The sequence below is a fragment of the Manis pentadactyla genome, chromosome 1, assembly GCF_030020395.1.
Source record: "Manis pentadactyla isolate mManPen7 chromosome 1, mManPen7.hap1, whole genome shotgun sequence".
Classification (NCBI taxonomy): domain Eukaryota; kingdom Metazoa; phylum Chordata; class Mammalia; order Pholidota; family Manidae; genus Manis; species Manis pentadactyla.
Window position 1 is genome coordinate 7855892 of NC_080019.1, and position 19622 is coordinate 7875513.

Sequence of the window (19622 nt, forward strand, 5' to 3'; positions counted from 1 at the left end):
AAACATAAGTAGTAACATTCCCTTATTTGTTTTCAAATAAAAATTCAAAACAAAACAAAACTCACAGATACAGAGAACAGAATGGTGGTTGCCAGAGGAGAGGGGTATTGGAGGTGGGTGAAATGGGTGAAGAGGTCAAGAGGCACAAACTTCCAGTTATAAAATAAGTAAATCTGGGAATATGATATAGAGCATGATGACTGTGATCAGTAATATGATAGTGCATATTTGAAAGATGCCAGGAAAGTAAATCTTAAAATTTATCATCACACACACACAAAATTTATAACTTTGTATGGTGACTGCAACTAGAATTATTGTGGTACTCATTTCACAATGAGTACAAATGTGCAATCATTATGTTGTAAACCAGAAAATAATATAGTGATATATGTCAATTATACCTCAAAAAAAATAACACTGCAAGGGTGGTGCCTCCCCTTCTTTCTTGGTGGTCCCTTGGCTCAAAGTGGCAGTCACAGCTTAAACTTCAGGGACAATCTTGCTGTGTCCACGCGTAGAGGTATTCTTCCTTGGGGAACCATGGGTTGCCCAGGCAGAGTGGCAAGGACAGGAAGCAGGAAGCACAAATTCTCCATGTGAGTCACTGAGTATGACAGTAAATGATGGCACCCATTGGTTCCCAGGTCATGTAGCCTTCCTTTTGGGGTTCAGCCCATACAAAAGTGTTGATTAAAAATGAGGACTGCATTGGGGGGGACACATAATCTGACATCATTGCTGCCAAGCTTGGATATCCAATTAGCCATTAGTCCCAGGCCCTATTCCCAGCCCAGTGTACTCATGGGGCCCTTTCTTGTAATCCTTTCAGGCAGGCATTTCCCTGGCATAATTAATTTCTCACATGGGTTTACTACCAGTGCTCTGCTGAACACTTGGGGGAGAGCCTCTGCAGAGCTCTAGAATTATCTCCCTGTGCCACTCCATGTCCTGCAAACTCTAGCCTCCTTGGTCTTTCTTGATTTCAATTTACAGAGTTCTCCTAAATTGGTCCCTTCCCACCCCTTCTCTGTACCAGAAACTCACTCAAGGCCTTGTCACAGGGCTCCCTTGTCTATTTCCTATCTCAGGGATCATTCCTTCCCTGCCTGACGTCCACTGGCTTGAGGCCTATTTTTCATGTATTTTGTCCAGTTCTTGTTTCAGCAGGGAGGGTAATATCTCGGAGTGTGCAGGGTCTAACTGGGATTTTTTTAACCTAAAGGCAAACCTTTTTCCCCTTCTAGTTTCTCTATGACTCCTCCCCTTTGGGGCAATGGCGGTCTGGAATTTCCTGGCCTGCAAAGCAAACCTCACAGGTCAAAAGCAGTAGCAGGAAAACAAGAACAAATATTGCTTAACAACATCACCTCTCATTCTGCCATAATGGTGACTCAGACAGTTTCTTTCACCTTAATCAGGTTTTATTGTCTTAATCAAGGAAGCGACACTGAAGATTCTATTGGTGTCTAAACCCTATTTGTTTTATTGGTTTTACCTCGTGGGGGAATCAGCCAACCAAACACTTGAGTCCTTTGAGAAAATCGCCCGATTTCAGCAACTTTTAAAGCAGCCCAAGTAGAGTCCAGCAAAGCCCTGAAGCTTTCTTCCTTGGTGTGTAAGATCATGTCTGATTCCTTTAGTGCCGAGAGTTTCATTCTGTGGGTCTCCTCAGCAGGCTCTTTGCCAAGACTCCTCCCTGGCATAGGGGAGGGAGAGAGACGGGCTTAGCTCTTTGCGGGGTCCCACGCATCCCGCTCTCTGTGGGAATGCCCCCCACCACCCCCGCTCTCTGCATGGGGGAAGCAGAGGCTAGAACTCGGGGCATTCAGGCCCCTTTTAGTGTCTCTGGCTGTTTATAATATGCTCTGTTGTGTTGAACTGACTTGGAAATGAAAGTCGCAGCTTCTTTACATTACTATTTCAAAATTTGCCCCAACACATACTGCTCCTGCTTTAGGAACAGAAAAGAGAAAGACGCCTGTGGAGCATATCTGTTTCTCCGTGTGTGTTCCCATGGGGGAAAATACTAAATTATTTTGGCTTCTCTCCCTAACAATGACAATTTCGGGAAATCCTGGCACAGTTTCTAATTCAATGAATCCAGGAGATTTTCTTTTATTGTGGTGGCTGTTGGCTTAGATCATACATGGTGGTAGAAAAATAGACCTATATGCAAATTACCTCTGTGCACCCTGAGCTGGGTCTTACGGACAAGCTCTGCTGGGCATTACAAACATTTTTGGCAGCATTTTATTCCAAAAAGAGATGGTTAAAGTTGGAAAGACCTTACAGATGTAGTCAAATCTCATCATTTTCACATAAATGGAGGCCAAAAGAGAAGTAATTTCCCCAATATTATATATAGCCAGCTGAGAGTAAATCAGGGCGCTGAACTCAAGTTTTATAACCTTGTGTTTTCAGATGTTGACTCCACTCCCTTCAATTGTTGAATTTTATCTCAGGAAAGCACTATATCCTGCCTAGGTGATAGCCTTTAGTTGGTGAAAGTCAACATTCAGAGTAAATGCCTCTGGGAAACCAGCTCAGTGAGGATAAAAGAGAAACTCCAGTCAATTCCTGGAGGACTTGACTTCCTTGACTTTTTTTTTTTTTAATTTTAGATAATTATTTTTTATTGAAGGGTAGTTGACACACAGTATTACATTACATTAGTTTCAGGTGTACAACACAGTGATTCAACATTTATATACATGACAATTCTAGGTACCAGCTATCACCATACCAAGCTGTTACAATATCTTGACTATATTCCTTATGCTATACATTACATCCCGGTTACTTATTTATTTTACCATTGGAAGTGTGTACTTTTTTTGTTTTGTTTTGTTTTGTGAGAGCATCTCTCATATTTATTGATCAAATGGTTGTTAACAACAATAAAATTCTGTATAGGGGAGTCAATGCTCAATGCACAATCATTAATCCACCCCAAGCCTAATTTTCGTCAGTCTCCAATCTTCTGAGGCATAACAAACAAGTTCTTACATGGAGAACAAATTCTTACATAGTGAATAAGTTACATGGTGAACAGTACAAGGGCAGTCATCACAGAAACTTTCGGTTTTGCTCATGCATTATGAACTATAGACAGTCAGTTCAAATATGAATACTCATTTGATTTTTATACTTGATTTATATGTGGATACCACATTTCTCTCTTTATTATTATTATTTTTAATAAAATGCTGAAGTGGTAGGTAGATACAAGATAAAGGTAGAAAACATAGTTTAGTGTTGTAAGGGAGCAAATGTAGATGATCAGGTGTGTGCCTGTAGACTATGTGTTAATCCAAGCTAGACAAGGGCAATAAAACATCCATGTATGCAGAAGATTTCTCTCAGAACAGAGGGGGTGAGCTTCTAAGCCTCACCTCTGTGGATCCCCAATTTCTCACCTGATGACCCCCCTGCGACTGTGCCTGTCTTAGGTTGTTCCTCCCTTGAGGAATCTTACCCATCTCTGGCTAACCAGTCATCTTCCGGGGCCATACAGGGAAATGTGAAGTTGGTAAGTGAGAGGGAAGCCTTATTGTTTGAAAAGGTTAGCTTTTTACTTCTTTGCATATTTATGCCCTGTGGCTTCTATGCCCAGCATTTGTCTGGAGGTATCTTTACCACTTGGAAGAATTATGATACTTGGTAAATTTGATATGAGGCACGAATTCTATTTAAGGGTTGTAATTAGGAAGGAAGAAGAAAAGCTATAGAAGTAGCAGGCGGAAGAAAACATGGGAAGATTGATTATTTCTTTGACATATCTTCTTGTAGAGTAACTTCAGCATGTATAGATTTTAAGCTACTACTTAAATTGCACACACACATTAACATAATAGGAGTATAGTTACATAACCAAAGCATATCTGTAATTACCAGCCATCTCCAGTGAAACCAAGAAAACTAGTTAGGCACCTTAGGCATTTGTGAAAACTTATCTATGATATGGTGGATATTGTCCAACTGAACTTGAACAGTCTGAGAGAAATCAGACAAATTAAAACAACCCATTCCTGGGGAATGTTCACATCCCTTATGTTCTTTTAACAGTAAATAGTTTGTAGTTGTAAGGTTTTGGAGCGCTACAATTTGCACTTCTCCTAATTCTTGGTTGAGTTCCAACAGTGTAGATCCAGTCAAATTTGTTGTTTTACTGTATGCACAGGCCAGCTTAGATATCTCCTTCCTCATTCCCATGGCAGGTCCAGGAACTGGTGGGATGAGTGCATCTACAGCTGTAGCAGTGCGTGGATCTTTGTTGGGGTTTTTTGATGATCATCTTCTGGCATGAGTCTTCCCGAGAGTGCTGATGTTGGAAGTTCTCTTTCATATCGTATCTTAGTTCATTTTCGGGGTAACCCAATTAGGCTTTGATCCTCTGTATAAACACAAACAGACCCTTTGCCTACACTTTTATATGCCCTTTATACCCTTGTGTAGAATTCATTGGAGGTTACCACACAGGAACTGCCCTTTTTTTTGTTTTGTTTTGTTTTGTTTTTGGTATCACTAATCTACACTTACATGATGAAAATTATATTTACTAGGCTCTCCCCTACACCAGGTCTCCCCTATAAACCCCTTTACAGTCACTGTCCATCAGCATAGCAAAATGCTGTAGAATCACTACTTGCCTTCTCTGTGTTGTACAGCCCTCCCCTTTCTCCCACCCCCCCATGCATGCTAATCTTAATACCCCCCTACTTCTCCCCCCCTTATCCCTCCCTACCCACCCATCCTCCCCAGTCCCTTTCCCTTTGGTACCTTTTAGTCCATTCTTGAGTTCTGTGATTCTGCTGCTGTTTTGTTCCTTCAGTTTTTCCTTTGTTCTTATATTCCACAGATAAGTAAAATCATTTGGTATTTCTCTTTCTCCACTTGGCTTGTTTCACTGAGCATAATACCCTCCAGCTCCATCCATGTTGCTGCAAATGGTTGGATTTGCCCTTTTCTTATGGCTGAGTAGTATTCCATTGTGTATATGTACCACATCTTCTTTATCCATTCATCTATCGATGGACATTTAGGTTGCCTCCAATTCTTGGCTATTGTAAATAGTGCTGCGATAAACATAGGGGTGCATTGGTCTTTCTCATACTTGATTGCTGCAAACTTAGGGTAAATTCCTAGGAGTGCAATTCCTGGGTCAAATGGTAGGTCTGTTTTGAGCATTTTGATATACCTCCATACTGCTTTCCACAATGGTTGAACTAACTTACATTCCCACCAGCAGTGTAGGAGGGTTCCCCTTTCTCCACAGCCTCGCCAACATTTGTTGTTGTTTGTCTTTTGGATGGCAGCCATCCTTACTGGTGTGAGGTGATACCTCATTGTAGTTTTAATTTGCATTTCTCTGATAATTAGCGATGTGGAGCATCTTTTCATGTGTCTGTTGGCCATCTGTATTTCTTTTTTGGAGAACTGTCTGTTCAGTTCCTCTGCCCATTTTTTAATTGGGTTATTTGTTTTTTGTTTGTTGAGGCGTGTGACCTCCTTATATATTCTGGACGTCAAGCCTTTATCGGATGTGTCATTTTCAAATATATTCTCCCATACTGTAGGGATCCTTTTTGTTCTATTGATGGTGTCTTTTGCTGTACAGAAGCTTTTCAGCTTAATATAGTCCCACTTACTCATTTTTGCTGTTGTTTTCCTTGCCCGGGGAGATATGCTCAAGAAGAGGTCACTCATGTTTATGTCTAAGAGGTTTTTGCCTATGTTTTCTTCCAAGAGTTTAATGGTTTCATGGCTTACATTCAGGTCTTTGATCCATTTTGAGTTTACTTTTGTATATGGGGTTAGACAATGGTCCAGTTTCATTCTCCTAAATGTAGCTGTCCAGTTTTGCCAGCACCATCTGTTGAAGAGACTGTCATTTCGCCATTGTATGTCCATGGCTCCTTTATCAAATATTAATTGACCATATATGTCTGGGTTAATGTCTGGATTGTCTAGTCTGTTCCATTGGTCTGTGGCTCTGCTCTTGTGCCAGTACGAAGTTGTCTTGATTACTATGGTTTTATAGTAGAGCTTGAAGTTGGGGAGTGAGATCCTCCCTACTTTATTCTTCTTTCTCAGGATTACTTTGGCTATTCGGGGTCTTTGGTGTTTCCATATGAATTTTTGAATTATTTGTTCCAGTTCACTGAAGAATGTTGCTGGTAGTTTCATAGGGATTGCATCAAATCTGTATATTGCTTTGGGCAGGATGGCCATTTTGACGATATTAATTCTTCCTAGCCACGAGCATGGGATGAGTTTCCATCTGTTAGTGTCCCCTTTAATTTCTCTTAAGAGTGACTTGTAGTTTTCAGAGTATAAGTCTTTCACTTCTTTGGTTAGGTTTGTTCCTAGGTATTTTATTTTTTTTGATGCAATTGTGAATGGAGTTGTTTTCCTGATTTCTCTTTCTGTTGGTTCATTGTTAGTGTATAGGAAAGCCACAGATTTCTGTGTGTTGATTTTGTATCCTGCAACTTTGCTGTATTCCGATATCAGTTCTAGTAGTTTTAGGGTGGAGTCTTTAGGGTTTTTTATGTACAGTATCATGTCATCTGCAAATAGTGACAGTTTAACTTCTTCTTTACCAATCTGGGTTCCTTGTATTTCTTTGTTTTGTCTGATTGCCGTGGCTAGGACCTCCAGTACTATGTTAAATAACAGAGGGGAGAGTGGGCATCCCTGTCTAGTTCCCGATCTCAGAGGAAATGCATTCAGCTTCTCGCTGTTCAATATAATGTTGGCTGTGGGTTTATCATAGATGGCCTTTATTATGTTGAGGTACTTGCCCACTATTCCCATTTTGCTGAGAGTTTTTATCATGAATGGATGTTGAACTTTGTCAAATGCTTTTTCCGCATCTATGGAGATGATCATGTGGTTTTTGTCTTTCTTTTTGTTGACGTGGTGGATGATGTTGATGGACTTTCGAATGTTGTACCATCCTTGCATCCCTGGGATGAATCCCACTTGGTCATGGTGTATGATCCTTTTGATGTATTTTTGAATTCGGTTTGCTAATATTTTGTTGAGTATTTTTGCATGTACGTTCATCAGGGATATTGGTCTGTAGTTTTCTTTTTTGGTGGGGTCTTTGCCTGGTTTTGGTATTAGGGTGATGTTAGTTTCATAGAATGAGTTTGGGAGTATCCCCTCCTCCTCTATTTTTTGGAAAACTTTAAGGAGAATGGGTATTATGTCTTCCCTGTATGTCTGATAAAATTCTGAGGTAAATCCATCTGGTCCGGGGGTTTTGTTCTTTGGTAGTTTTTTGATTACCTCTTCAATTTCGTTGCTGGTAATTGGTCTGTTTAGATTTTCTGTTTCTTTCTGGGTCAATCTTGGAAGGTTGTATTTTTCTAGGAAGTTGTCCATTTCTCCTAGGTTTCCCAGCTTGTTAGCATATAGGTTTTCATAGTATTCTCTAATAATTCTTTGTATTTCTGTGGGGTCCATCGTGATTTTTCCTTTCTCGTTTCTGATACTGTTGATTTGTGTTGACTCTCTTTTCTTCTTAATAAGTCTGGCTAGAGGCTTATCTATTTTGTTTATTTTCTCGAAGAACCAGCTCTTGGTTTCATTGATTTTTGCTATTGTATTATTCTTCTCAATTTTATTTATTTCTTCTCTGATCTTTATTATGTCCCTCCTTCTGCTGACCTTAGGCCTCATCTGTTCTTCTTTTTCCAATTTCGATAATTGTGACATTAGACCGTTCATTTGGGATTGCTTTTCCTTTTTTAAATATGCTTGGATTGCTATATACTTTCCTCTTAAGACTGCTTTTGCTGTGTCCCACAGAAGTTGGGGCTTAGTGTTGTTGTTGTCATTTGTTTCCATATATTGGGGGATCTCCATTTTGATTTGGTCATTGATCCATTGATCATTTAGGAGCGTGTTGTTAAGCCTCCATGTGTTTGTGAGCCTTTTTGTTCTCTTTGTACAGTTTATTTCTAGTTTTATGCCTTTGTGGTCTGAAAAGTTGGTTGGTAGAATTTCAATATTTTGGAATTTTCTGAGGCTCTTTTTGTGGCCTAGTATGTGGTCTATTCTGGAGAATGTTCCATGTGCAGTTGAGAAGAATGTATATCCTGTTGCTTTTGGATGTAGAGTTCTGTAGATGTCTATTAGGTCCATCTGCTCTACTGTGTTGTTCAGTGCTTCCGTGTCCTTACTTATTTTCTGCCCAGTGGATCTATCCTTTGGGGTGAGTGGTGTGTTGAAGTCTCCTAGAATGAATGCATTGCAGTCTATTTCCCCCTTTAGTTCTGTTAGTATTTGCTTCACATATGCTGGGGCTCCTGTGTTGGGTGCATATATATTTAGAATGGTTATATCCTCTTGTTGGACTGAGCCCTTTATCATTATGTAGTGTCCTTCTTTATGTCTTGTTACTTTCTTTGTTTTGAAGTCTATTTTGTCTGATATTAGTACTGCAACCCCTGCTTTCTTCTCACTGTTGTTTGCTTGAAATATGTTTTTCCATCCCTTGAGTTTTAGTCTGTGCATGTCTTTGGGTTTGAGGTGAGTTTCTTGTAAGCAGCATATAGATGGGTCTTGCTTTTTTATCCATTCTATTACTCTGTGTCTTTTGATTGGTGCATTCAGTCCATTAACATTTAGGGTGACTATTGAAAGATATGTACTTATTGCCATTGCAGGCTTTAAATTCGTGGTTACCAAAGGTTCGAGGTTAGCCTCTTTAGTATCTTACTGCCTAACTTAGCTCGCTTATTGAGCTGTTATATACACTGTCTGGAGATTCTTTTCTTCTCTCCCTTCTTATTCCTCCTCCTCCATTCTTCATATGTTGGGTGTTTTGTTCTGTGCTCTTTCTAGGAATGCTCCCATCTAGAGCAGTCCCTGTAAGATGTCCTGTAGAGGTGGTTTGTGGGAAGCAAATTCCCTCAGCTTTTGTTTGTCTGGGAATTGTTTAATCCCACCATCATATTTGAATGATAGTCGTGCTGGATACAGTATCCTTGGTTCAAGGCCCTTCTGTTTCATTGTATTAAATATATCATGCCATTCTCTTCTGGCCTGTAGGGTTTCTGTTGAGAAATCTGACGTTAGCCTGATGGGTTTTCCTTTATAGGTGACCTTTTTCTCTCTAGCTGCCTTTAAAACTCTTTCCTTGTCCTTGATCTTTGCCATTTTAATTATTATGTGTCTTGGTGTTGTCCTCCTTGGATCCTTTCTGTTGGGGGTTCTGTGTATTTCCGTGGTCTGTTTGATTATTTCCTCCCCCAGTTTGGGGAAGTTTTCAGCAATTATTTCTTCCAAGATACTTTCCATCTCTTTTCCTCTCTCTTCTTCTTCTGGAACCCCTATAATATGGATATTGTTCCTTTTGGATTGGTCACACAGTTCTCTTAATATTGTTTCATTCCTGGAGATCCTTTTGTCTCTCCCTATGTCAGCTTGTATGCGTTCCTGTTCTCTGGTTTCAATTCCATCAATGGCCTCTTGCATGCTACCCATTCTGCTTATAAACCTTTCCAGAGTTTGTTTCATTTCTGTGATCTCCTTTCTGGCATCTGCGATCTCCCTCTGGACTTCATCCCATTTCTCTTGCGTATTTCTCTGCATCTCTGACAGCATGTTTATGATTCTTATTTTGAATTCTTTTTCAGGGAGACTGGTTAGGTCTGTCTCCTTCTCTGGTGTTGTCTCTGTGATCTTTGTCTGCCTGTAGCTTTGCCTTTTCATGGTGATAGGAATAGTTTGCAGAGCTGGGACGAGTGATGGCTGGGAGAACTTCCCTTCTTGTTGGTTTGTGGCCCTCCTCTCCTGGGAGAACAGCGACCTCTAGTGGCTTGTGCTGGGCAGCTGTGTGCAGACAGGGTTTCTGCTTCCTGCCCGGCTGCTATGGAGTTAATCTCCGCTGTTGCTGTGGGCGTGGCCTGGCTCGGGCAGCTGCTCCAAAGTGGTGGAGTCGCGTTGGAGGGGGAGCGGCTGGGAGGCTATTTATCTCCGTAAGGGGCCTCCCTGCTCCCTGCAGCCCAGGGGTTGGGGTGCCCAGAGATCCCCGGATTCCCTACCTCTGGATTAAGTGACCCGCCCTGCCCCTTTAAGACTTCCAAAAAGCACCCGCCAAAACAAAACAACGACCACCAAAAAAAGAAAAAAAATTTTTTTTAATTAAAAAAAAAATAAATAGTGGTCAGTCACTTTTCTGGTGTCCTCTGGCGCCAGGCCTCCGGTGCCCGCTCACTGTTCTTGCCGCCCTGTTTCCCTAGTATTGGGGTCCCTATCCCTTTAAGACTTCCAAAAGGCGCTCGCCAAAACAAAACAGCAAAAAAGCAAAAAAAAAAAAAAATGGTCGCGCGCTTTTCTTATGCCCTCTGTCGCCCAGCCTCCAGTGCCTGCTCACTGTTCTTGCTGCCCTGTTTTCCTAGTATCGAGCGCCCTGCACTCTGGCCCGGATGGCTGGGGCTGGGTGCTCGGCAGCCCTGGGCTCCGTCTCCCTCCCGCTCTGCCTGCTCTTCTCCCGCCGGGAGCTGGGGGGAGGGGCGCTCGGCTCCCGCGGGGCCGGGGCTTGTATCTTACCCCCTTCGCGAGGCGCTGGGTTCTCTCAGGTGCGGATGTGGTCTGGATATTGTCCTGTGTCCTCTGGTCTTTATTCTAGGAAGGGTTGTCTTTGTTATATTTTCATAGATATATGTTGTTTTGGGAGGAGATTTCCGCTGCTCTACTCACGCCGCCATCTTCCCCCCACCTCTGTTCCTTGACTTTTTGATTAGGGGTAACTATCCTCTGTGTGGGCAGGATAGATTTCTCTAAACCAATATTTAGAGAAATTGAACTAGGTAGCAGTTATTATTCATGGCTATAAAATTGTCCCTTTTACTAGAAAGAAAATTCTTTACATTATAAAAAATATGTGGTCTTTAAAGTTGGACATTTTGAACAGTAGGAAGGAAAAAAATTATTGTCATATCATCTAAGGATGGCCACTGTTAATCTTTCAGGAAACTTCCACTTTTTTGGTATTTGTGTTTTCTATAACACAAGGCTATAATATTCAGAGTCTATATAGATCGTTTGCCTTAACATCACATTATAAACACTATGTTATTGCATAGTCTTATGAATAAAATTTTAATAAATAACTGCAGAATATTCCATTATATTAATGTACCCATTTAGCTTCCACCTATTGAATATGATGTTATTTCTACTCTTTCACTGTATGAGACATAGACAGGGACAGATAAGGGATGTATTTAGAGGCTACATCCTCTTAAGGATGAATATGTTGGAAATGCTGGAAATAGTATTTAAGGTTAATGTGTACTGGTAGCCGCAGGCTATACTTGAGTTCAATAGATAATAACTAGAAATAAGACAATCAGGATAATTCTAACTTGGCAATACTCTTTTAAATGTTTTGAGAACATGTTTGAAGAAGGGACTCTTAACACACCTATTTAAATCAGAGGACTTTAAAAATGATCACTCCTTCTGTAGACTCAATTTGCAAGATCCTTAGAGGCTGATAAAGGCCTTAGAGTCCCATTTTGTCAAACTGTCCTCTGCATAGGGACTGCCTAGGGAACGTTAAAATTTAGGTTCCTGGGCCACCTGCAGAAAGTCTGATTTGGGACTGGGATGGGATCTGGGAACATGCATCTTAACCTGCACCCCGGGTGCTTCTGATACAGGTTGCTCATTAACTAATTAAGGCCAAGGAACACTATGATGCTTGTTAATGAGTATCTCCCCTCAGCTGGGGGAGGATACAGGCCTCACAGTTCAGTCCTGTTCATCACAGGGGATTTCTTTGACGTCTAGGTAGTTAGTGATGAATCAGATTTTTCCCCCTATAAATATGATACCCTTTCTTGTAATTCACATTTTACGTTATGATTAAGTTGCGAATGATACCAAAGGTTACTATCTCTTCTGTGCTAGGTATAAATTAAAAATTTTTTTCTTTAAATTTTAGTTTCTTTAAAGGGGAGGATTAGACCCTTTTTTCACAAAATTAGCCATAATCTTCCTTACATTGAACTCTCTTCAAACAATTGTTATGCTTTGATCAGATTTTATACTGGCACAGAGTGAATACCAGTCTTTACTCTGAGCCCCCAAATTATGTAAGTATGACAGAGCCTGTAGTTAAGCACAGAGCAATGTGACGCCGCAGCACAGTCCAAACAGACACGTTCATCTTACTGAAGTCAGAGCAGTGGGGGATGAAATGTAACCCGTACATCTGGGCCATACTAACAGACAGACCCAAACGCGCTAAAACAACCTTTAGGAAAAAAATGTTCTTAACACAGAGACAACCCTAAAAAATGGGCAAAGGACTTGGATAGACGTTTTCCAAGGAAGGTATACCAATGGATGATGAACACATGAAAAGATAGATGTTCATCATTAGTCATTAGGAAAATGCAAATCAAAATCACAATGCAACACCATTTTAGACCCAGAAAAATGGCTATATTCTGTGCACATATGAAAAGAATGTGTATTCTGTGGTTTTGAAATGAAATGTTCTGTGTGTGTGTGTGTGTGTGTGTGTTAAGTCCACCTGGTCTAATGTATCATTTAAGAGCCCATGGTTCTTTATTGGTTTTTCTGTCTGGATTATCTGTTCATTGATGTAAATGGGGTAATGAAGGTAATGGAATCCCTTACTATCTATTACTCTATCACTGTTAATTTTTTCCTTTATGTCTGTTAATGTTTTCCTTACATATTTAGGTGCTCCTATGTTGAGTGCATAAATATTTATGTATGTTATATCCTCTTTGGATTGACCCCTTTATCATTATGTAATGCCCTTCGTCTTTTATTATAGTCTAAAAGTCACTGCATACCCAAAGTCAGCTAGGTTTTCTATGGTATCTTCTAGGAATTTTATTGTCTTGAGTTTAGGTCTCTCATCCGTTTTGAGGTAATTTTTGTGAAGGGCGTAAGTTCTGCATCTAAACTCTTTTTGTTTCCTGTGAATTGCTGGGCCTTTAAAAATATATTCCTATGTTTTAAAGAAGTATTTCATTTCCCTTCTGTGGGGGCCTTTTCAAAGTTACATCATTCAGAATAATCCTTAAATAGTTCTCAAACACAGAGAAAGGTTTGTGCAGCCTCAGTCAGGGTCATGAACTTGCTTATCACTTAGAAGCAGCGCAGATCTGTTCTCTTGTTGATCTGATTTTCTTTTCTTTTTGGGCTTGGTCAGTAGCCAGGCAGGGCAGGCGGTTTATCAGTGACAGCCAGTCTCAGGTAAACAATGAGTTGGGGAAAAGGTTCCTGCTGATTCTGGTTTAGGCGACAGTTGCAGCCATCAAATGGGGCCCAAAGCACAGAGACAGATCCTAAATTGTCCCTGGAAGGGAAATCACAAAGCTGAAGCTACGGAACAGGGCAGGAGGGGGCATTGGTGACTCAGGGTTTTATGGTTCCTTCTCTGTGACTCATCACAGAAGCGGCTTTCTAAAGGGATGGTGAGGACTGTTTGGGGAACAGGGCCCAGTGAGCCAAGCACAACCCGCCTGGGCAACGTGAAAAACAGCCCAGCGAAGGGGAGCCAGGCTGGGGCGCGTTCCCCCGGGGGGCCAGGCTTGGATGTGTGAGGCCCCAGCAGAGGGTGCCGCGGGCGCCCTCCGGCGTGCGCTCTCGGGGCTCAGTGGTGTGTTGGTGATGGGGGGCGCGCTCCAGCAAGCAATGCTTTCTCTAGCACTCTGACCTGTTGCCATGCCTCAGTTTCTTTCCTGACTTTATTCCTTCATCTTTCTCCTCTCCTGCCCGGCTCTTCCCACTCTACTCCATACTCAGCTCATGCCCTTGCTCTAGACTGCGGGTTCATTGGGCATCCCCCCCACCCGCAGCCAGACTGAGTGTCTGTCCTGAGCCCGGGCACTGGACCAGCTCAGGCTACAGGGGACGAAGGGAGCGGAGGCATAGAGATGCACAGCAGTCCCCCCATATCTACCGTGGACATGTTCCAAGACCCCCAAGGGATGCCTGAAACCACGGATATTACGAACCCTATGTATGTTTTTTTCTACATATACATATCTATGATGATGTTCAATTTATAAATTAGGCACAGTAGGACATTAACAATGATAACAGAATATGCCAGTATGCTGCAATGAAAGTTATATGAATGGGGTCTCTCAAAATATCCTATTGTATGGAACTCACCCTTCTTGGGATGATATGAGATGATAAAATGCTACGTGGATGGAGTGAGGCGGGTGATGCAGGCATTGGGACCCAGCGTTAGGCTCCTACTGACTACAGGTCAAAAGCACGATCATTTGTTTCTGGACTGTGGTTAACTGCGAGTAACTGAAACGGTGAAAAGCTGACCCACGGAGGAGGGGGCGTTACTGTATGCGCTCCTTTCACAGAGAGCTGGGAGGGGAGGTGCAGGACGTACCAATGATGCCATTTGGACATTAGCATCATTTCTTAAAATATGGTATAAACGCATAACATTAAATTTACCAGCAACCATTTTTAAGTGTATAGTTCGGTGGTGTGAAGCAACAGATCTCTGGAACTTTTTCCTCTTGCAACACTGAAAACTCCATACCCATTAAACACTAATTTCCCATTATTAGGATAATTTTTAGTATCTGTGTTTTGATAACCACAAGTCAGAAAACAAATGATTGAGCTTCCATCTTAAAAAATACCAGGCATATATGTGGGTGTGCACGTGCACTGACTATCTCTGAAAGGTTGCTTTAGGGAGTGAGTGGCGTGGCTGGGAACAGGGTAGTTAAAGAGCCTTATTTCTCATGATATATCCTTTATACCTATGGAATTTTGGACTGTGTGTTTGCATATCCTAGTAAGAAAAAAGCAAGTAGCTAGGGGAAAAAGATCAAGTCCTGTAAGCCCCAGACCGCCCACTGCATCCCTGAGCACCAGCCAGGCTGAAGGGGGAGACTGAGGGGCAGGGACAGGGTGAGGGGCAGGGACAGGGTGAGGGTTACGATGTCTATGATGAGGATGTCTTGGTGATTAAAAATACAATAAAATGAAAAACAAGCAAAAACAATAGTGCATTTATATTTGAGTGTGACTGGCTCCTGCCACCTCGAAATATCTTTCATGCCAGAATGGCCTTGTCACATACACCTCAAATGATAAGATACCATTTGTGCCACCACAGTGCTAAGGGCTGCCAGCAGCTGTGGTGTCCTCAGGCAGCAGAGAGCTAAGAAGGCCCCAAGGGTGGGGACAGGAAGGCCAGTGGAGTTGTGCCTGGGAGGACGGGAGAGGAGGGCAGAGCGGACGGTGGGGGGCCTGGGATGACAGGCCAGGGAAAGTACCAGGCTTACTTACCAAGGAGAGACAAGAGTCTCACTGACCTTAGTCCAGCAGAGAGAGCATGAGGTGGGGCCACGCCGTGGGGGGATGGTCCTCCGTCTCTGCTCTGTAGACAGTGGGGGTCGGGGGAGTTGGCCGTCATACTGCTCTGCACACCTAGCAGTGTGTTCCTGGGCAAGCTACTTAACCTCTCTGTGCCTCAATTTTCTCATTTGTAAAATCAGAACAACAAAATGGGGATTGCTGTGAGTATTGAATGAATGGATATATGTAAAGACTTTAGAGGAGAACCTGGCACATAGTAAGTGCCTAATAAATGTTGATTCCTGTCTTAACTACTGAAGGACAGAGAAAATTGAAGCAGGTGGATCCATTAGGAGGGGCAGAGGTGATAGGAACCTAAACAGTGGTCAAGGCAGTGAACATTCAGGTGACTGAGAAAACCTGGGGGGAAAGCTCAGGAGTCACTGAGTATGGAGGGGCTGGGCAGACGGGATGCGGGGGCACCAAGTCCGAAGTGGCTCGAGCCGAGTCTGGGTGTCGGGAGGACCCTGACATCATCACTAGAAATAGGGGTCAGGCAGGGCCGTACTGTGTGGGGACGGAGGGGGTCAAGTTTAATCGTTGGTGACTCCGAGGCGACAGCGGGCCATTGAGGTAGAAATGTCAAGTGTGCGATTGGCAGTGGGTGACCCGAGCTCGTGAAGGGGCAGCATCACCACTAATAATAGGTGGCAGTCGTGTCTTAGAGCGGGCGCGCTGTCCGTGATGGGCACGGGGCAGGGCAGCCAGGGTGCTCAGCTGTGTCATGTGTGATGCCATACAAGCCCCAGGAAGGTTGTGGGGTTGTCATCACCCTGAGCAAAGAGGCCTGGGTTGGGGAGGAGAAACACCAGGAAAAAGGCCCCTGGAGTTTAAAGTGGGACACCAGTGATGATGTTTTAAGGCAAAGAAAACTTTTTTGTTGAAGCATTTAAAGTAAAAACTTCCTCCCTTAGTGTTAAAGGCAAGCTACAAAATATGAAGCAGCTTCAGTTACATTTGCCTTTGGCAAAAGAGGAGCAGCCGCCCTGCCCCGAGCTGGTCTGCGCAGCAGGTGCACGCGTGGCCTCCCTCTGGCCCGTCCTCCGCAGACATCCCCCGAGGCCCGGGCCAGGCTCTGGGGACACTGGGGGGAAGGCGGGTGGTCTCCAGGCCTGGAGCAGCCCACAGCCTGGAGCTGGGCAACTGGGGAGCCTGCAGGCCCCTCTTGTTTGTGCTTCTCTACTGAGATGTGATTGTAAATGCTTGTCGTTGTTCTCGAGCAAATCTGCATTCATGACCTGCAGTAGCAGGTCACTGTCCCCCACCCCTGTTGCCCATTTGCTGCCACACTTTGAGTTCCCAGAGGCCTTCTCTCCTTCACCCTTGTCAGCCTATTTCTTTCTAAGGCTGGTCTTTCCACCGGCGTTACGGTGACCTTCCAGGCCGGGGCTGCCCTGCCACTGGCTGCTGCCCTTTCTGGAGCACACACTGCGCCCTCTGGCTTCTCTACCCAGACCTGGGAGATGCTCTCAGCCTAGAATTCTTTCTGCCTCCCTCCTTCCCCGGCAAACGTGTGCAGCCTCACGGCCCTCCTGTAGAAGGCTTTCTGGACTTTTCCCAGTGAGTGCCCTCCCGTAGTATCTGTAGATTTTTTGCTACAGTCAGTTCTTGGTGATAAATGAATGGCATCAGCTGACCCCGCCATGGACAATTGTTATAATGCTGCTCTACTGTGTCTTGCTGTCTAGTGGATTCCTTCCCTCCCTGACCCCCATCTGCATCTACAGTCTCTGCTATGGACTGGATGTCTGGGGAAGAAACAAACACTGTGTCCACACAAACACTATCCCAGTCCATTATGTTATAATTCTCTTGTATAGTTGTTCTTTCCTTTATAAAACATTGTAATAACTAGGATCTGTATCATAAAGTGTATCAGAAAGTATGAAGAATAAAATGAATACATGTTCTTACCTTATCACATCTGTAGAAGACCCCTGTACGTACCTCCCCACAGTTCCCTATCTCCCCATCTCTGACTTTGTGCTAATCATCCCTTATGTCTGTCTCTGTCTGTGTGTATGTATTTTTATGTTTTTACCCAGCTGTGTGAGGACAGGGTGATTTGCTATGATGAGGACGGTTCCCAGGAAAAGAAGCTGAGTAAAGACTGGCTATGGTCCAGCTACCGCGGGATTTCCAAGCGCCTCGGCCGGGCCGGTCGTCCGGCAGCCTCATGAGTGAGTCTTTGGAGTAGAGGACCCCCTAGTCGGTGACTGGCAGGACTGTAGTCTGGGACAGGTGCTGGATGTCTGGCAGAAGCATGGCCAGGGGTGGGAGGCTGCTCTGTTTTCTGCTTCTGACCTCTCCACGGCAGCCATCAGAGCGCAGCAGGGCAAGGAGGTGGTGAGCACAAACTCCACCAGCACATGGCAAAGACCAGCTCGGGCCAGGTGAGAATCTGTAACAGGCCCCTGTGGTCATTCTGGCCTCAGGTTATGAAGAGGGCACAACTGCAGGGGGGACTTGGACTTGGGGATGACATCCATTAACGTGTCTGTGTCTTGAGCTGCCCTGCCTTAGTCTGGATTTGTTCCCTCTGCGCCGGGTACAACCTTCATTCTAGAAATCCCCTTTCACGGTCAGCCGAGGATCCCCGGCTCTCTCTTGTATGTGGGGTGTCCTTCATCTCGTCTCCAATGGCATCTTCTTCCTGGGGCGGACCCCTTTGCTTCCGCAGAGCACATCCTCAGAGCTTCCTGAGAAGGACGTGCTGCTGTTCAGTCCAAAGCTGTTCTGACTCCTGCTCCTCTGTGTACATAATGTGTCCCGCAGCCCCACCAAAACCTGTGGCTCTCCAGGGTTCTGAAATGTCACAGTTCTGTCCTTTGGGATGGATCTGCTGTCAAAGTAACCACACTGGAAATTAATAATTCCAAATCAGTCTGGAAATTCGTATCTGTGAGATCTGGGATGGTTTTGTTACAGAGCCCCTTCTCTCTTTCTCTCTGTCCCATCATTCTGTACCTCCTGTTATTTATGGATTGTAAAATGATTGCCACAGTAAGTTAACATTCATCATCTCATATAGATGTAAAAAAATGCCTTTTTCCCCCCTTGTGGTGAGAGCCCTTGGGATGCTCTCAACAACTTTCCTGTATGTCACAGAGCAGTGGAAGCCACAGTCATCACGTTATTCATTACAGCCCTAGGATTTATTTATGTCTTATAACTGTAAGTTTGTACCTTCTCAACACCTCCCTCCAATTCCACCTCACCTCACTTCCTACCTCTGGTAACCATAAATCTGATCTCTTTCTAGGAGTGTTTTTTTCAGACTCCGCATATAAATGGTATCTTATAGTATTTGTCTTAGTCCACTTAGCATATTGTCCTCAAGATCCACCCATGTTGTCACAAATGGCAGGATTTCCTTGTGGTTTTATTTATGCTGAATAATATTCCAGAGTGTGTGTATGTGTGTATACATACTACAACTTCTTTATTCATTCATCCATTGATGGACATACACATTATTTTTGTCTTGGCTGTGGTAAATAATGTTGTAATGAACATGTGGGTGCAGATATCTCTTTGACGTAGTGTTTTCATTTCCTTTGGATATATTCTCAGAAGTGGAATTTCTGGAATATGAGGTAGTTTTATTTTCAATTTTGAGGGACCTCTATACTGGTTTCCATAGTGGCTGCACCAATTTACATTCCTGCCAACAGTGTGTGAGGGTTACCTTTTTTCCACTTTCTTGCTAACATTTATTATCTTTTTTTAATGATGGCCATTCTAAAAGGCATGAAGTGAGAGCTCATTGTGGTTTTGATATGCATTTGCCTAATGATTAGTGATGGTGATCACCTTTTCATGTACCTGTTAGTCATTCATATCTTCTTTGGAAAATTATCTGTTCAAGTCCTTGGCCCAATATTAAATTGGATTATTTGGCTTCTTTGCTATTGAGAGGTATGAGTTATTATTAACCCCTTACCAGATATATCACTTGTAAATATTTTTTTCCCATTCCATTCACTGTCTTTTCATTTCGTTGGACATTTCTTTTGCTGTGCAGAAGCTGTTTATTTGATGCAGTCCCACTTGTTTATTTTTGCTTTTGTTACTTATGCTTTAGGTGTCATATCCAAAAAAATCATTGCCCACACTGAAGTCAAGACTTTTTCCTGTGTTTTCTTCTTGGAGTTTATGTTTCAGGATTATAAGTCTTTAATCCACTTCAAGGTAATTTTTATGAGTGGTAAAAGACAGGGGTT